Below are 3,611 nucleotides of genomic sequence, written 5' to 3'. Positions count from 1 at the left end.
TATGACGGCTGCAAGTATAATTTTCAAACAAATCACATTTAATTATTGATTTCAGGCTTTTTCATGACACATGTTATGTTCATATGTAGCTAAAATAGAAAATCATTCAGGATCGTGTAGTTACATGTACATTTAGATTGTTGTTCGTGTGTTAACTAACATAAGTGGAAATCACCATGTGATCAGCAGAATAAATGTAATCTCACATTCAGCTTTTGAACAAGAGTCATTATACGCTTTTTTTTTAGAATTGAGCTTTCTTGGACCTTAATCCAGCTGACAGCCAGGCGTTGGGCCAACGGTTGTTTTCTAACTCCCGGGCAGCCTGAAATGTTTGAACCAATCTGTTTCAGTTTCGAACAATGACTGACAATGTAAACACAAACGATTGTGGGGGGAAGCTTATTGAAAACCATACAGGAACAAGATCACAATTGACCGTCAAACTTCGTATCAACTTGAATGACATACCCTTAATACCACAAATGGCTCCGTATCTAGACAAAAGTCAATACATGTTCTGTAGTTTTATCATAAAAAATCGCATCGATCACAGTGGGCTGAGCGTGTTTACGGTTGCGCTATAAATAGCAAAGCACATGGTCATGTGTACATGTGACACATTCAATGCATTTGTGGTCAAAGTGTATTTTGTATCATTTACGTCAAACAGCAGCAGAACAACAGTTTCGTTTAATGTAACAGTAACGATACATCAATACGAAACTGACAAGATTCTTTCAGTTCAATCCGAAAATTACAGATATTAGTTTAGTTGTGGTAATTTGCATTTAACTGTGAGACATATACCGCAAATTAATGAGATTATATTTATAAAACTTACATTATTACACCGCTTTTTTCAACTAGTGTTTAGGAAGGGTCCTCATTTGAAGCACAAGGAGTTGCGCCAATATTTCGTAGCTTCAGTATATGAATATGTCACGTGTATCAACATAACAATGCACGTAAGCAACTGATAAATACGTCACTAGATAATTTGACATACATTAGGCGTATCTAGATATCATTGTACTTACGATAAACGAAAACTCCAATACAAATATTCCTAGACAACTTTACTTATGTACTTCTTTTTCTGTCACAGAATTTCCACACACAAAACTGAGTTTAATCATCAGATCAACACTTGTCCCATGTTTTTTTTTTTGTTCGGGGATTTACTTTGCGCACAAGTTTTCAAATACAATCTGGGATCCCTTTCAAGTTTTGTCCACACCAATCCCTCAACTGCGGGAAAATTTAATATCCGTTTATTTCAAGTCCGAGTATCTACGATCTCTCCAACACTTCCGTCTATCTAGCTCAGTCCAGATCGAGGCGTTGCACTGTTTTCGAATCGACGGATTTCTGCAACATGTCACGCATGACAAAAGTGTGAACATACATATTCGGCTTCATCTGCCTCAACAGTAAAATCTCGCTGTAACGCTGATTCACTTATCCAAAGAATCTGCACTGAATTTGTCAAAGTTTCTGTTGCACTAACAATGACGGAAGAGAGGCGCCATCTTGTCGATTCGAGTTGAAATCGAAATCATGTCATCTTGAATTGGAACTTTCTCGAAGATAAAGTCCCCAATGTCATAATGGAAATGACCAAAGGCTCCCTGATCATCTCTAACAACTCTCCGTCAAATCAAGTGTCACATGAAAAATGTTTTTCTGCTCATATTGAAGACAAGAGAACTTGAAAAGATCTTGACAGTTGTGAGCAGCAATCTAAGTTGGTTCCGCTCATAGGGCGTGGTTGCTCAGTAAAGGGGAAAACAAAACGTTTTAGAGAGTAATAAAGAAATCCACAGTGCAATCCAAAATTACCATGTACAGGATTTTTTTTGATATCACTATTCACGAAAACATTTCTTTTCTAAAAATGCAAATTAATTTAATAATTCATCCCAAGGTCGTAATCCTGATCCCGTGGTGGGTATTTTGAAAATGAATCGTGTGATGACGCCGTGAATGAGGCCGTGTGTATTATATTGTTAAAATCAACTGACCAGGAAGATTGTCGAGGCACTGACATTATGACAGATGATCGTTATGGATGGAGAAAAAATGCATCTGAGAGAAACATTGTTGGTCTGAGCTACGAGGCCAAACATGTGTTCATGCCGAAGTAGTTTACACGAGAGGATGATCTGTGTAGCTAGCGACCTGAATAAGCTTTATGAGAATAATGTTGAAAAACATGTTCGCGCACATATTTTTATCCGAACATCGTTTCGTAGTATGTGAGGCTGTCCGTATTTTATCTCCATTCCGACGTAAAATAATATAATGTTTCCGGGTCTCAATTTTCCCGCCGCTGTGGAAAATCGCGTACCGATCTGATAAAAGAAATACTACTAGATCTACCATTGAACTATCGTAAAAGAACTAAGTCAGCTTTATCTTTCTTCAGTTGTTTACTAAAAATTCGATTCCAAAGCAAAGCGACCTGATCTACATCATAAATTAATTCATAGACAAAATTCTGGTACCAAGTATTTTTTTTAAATGTCATAAAATAACTTACACAATTACTGAAAGACATTTGTTCAATAAGTAATATATTTTATTTCGTCCGCCCGCTCTCTAGTTAGATGAGGCTTGAGGGGAACAAATCACTATATTGTGAGAAATACTACTCATAAACTGCAGATATACCGTACACCACAGGATTACGATTTGATGTTGTGATACATATTATGAGGTCTTTGAAAGGCATTCTCCTCCTCATACATATTATTTTTTCTTCTTACACTTCTTTTTCTAATTACACTTCTTATATCCATCCATGAAGATCCGGGGTGGAATAGATCTTCAGCAACTTGTGGTAAGAGGCGTATAAACAGAAGTGTAGTATGCTTATTAGTGTGTGCAGCAACCCATGCTTGCAGTGAAAGGCGACTATGCATGTCGTAAAAAGCGACTAACGGGATCGGGTGGTCAGGCTCGCTCACTTGGTCGATGCATGTCATCGTATCCCAATTGCTTGGATCAGTGCTCATGATGTCAATCACTGGATTGTCTGGTCCAGACTCGATTATTTACAGACCGCCGTCATATAGCTGGAATAATGCTGAGTGCGGCGTTGAACATCAAACAAACATTATGCGACACCATTAGTTATTCTTTCCAAGGGACATCACTCACCGTACCTCATTGTCATAGGTAAAGACCAACGGAATTGTCTCCCCTAGACCGTTACCTATATTACTAATACAAATGTTGAAATACAACTATAACCATAACAAAGTTACGTAAATCAATTATAACTAAACTTCTCGCCTCGCAAGCCGGTCAATTATACCTTTTCAGTGTAGAACCAGTTTGCATCGAGACTAACCTCATCAACAGAGGTCTCTTCTACGGGTCATTGTAGAACTTGAAAACAACGTCTCCATGGACAACTGTCGTTACCGCAGGTACGTTGCCAAGCAACGGGAGTATATGACTGGTAGTCACATGTACTGTTATTTACGGTGTCAGTATTACGAACTGTCTGATCGGCATTCTTGAAGTTGGTGAGTAACTATGAAAACGTACAACTGTCTGAATAACAACTTTTTAATCCCCAGACGCGTCATACTCAAAGACGCTAA

This window comes from Haliotis cracherodii, unplaced genomic scaffold (genome assembly GCF_022045235.1).
Source record: "Haliotis cracherodii isolate W230 unplaced genomic scaffold, xgHalCrac1.p SCAF_7, whole genome shotgun sequence".
Lineage (NCBI taxonomy): Eukaryota > Metazoa > Mollusca > Gastropoda > Lepetellida > Haliotidae > Haliotis > Haliotis cracherodii.
The sequence above is the reverse complement of the archived record's forward strand: the minus strand, read 5'-3'. Positions refer to the sequence as shown.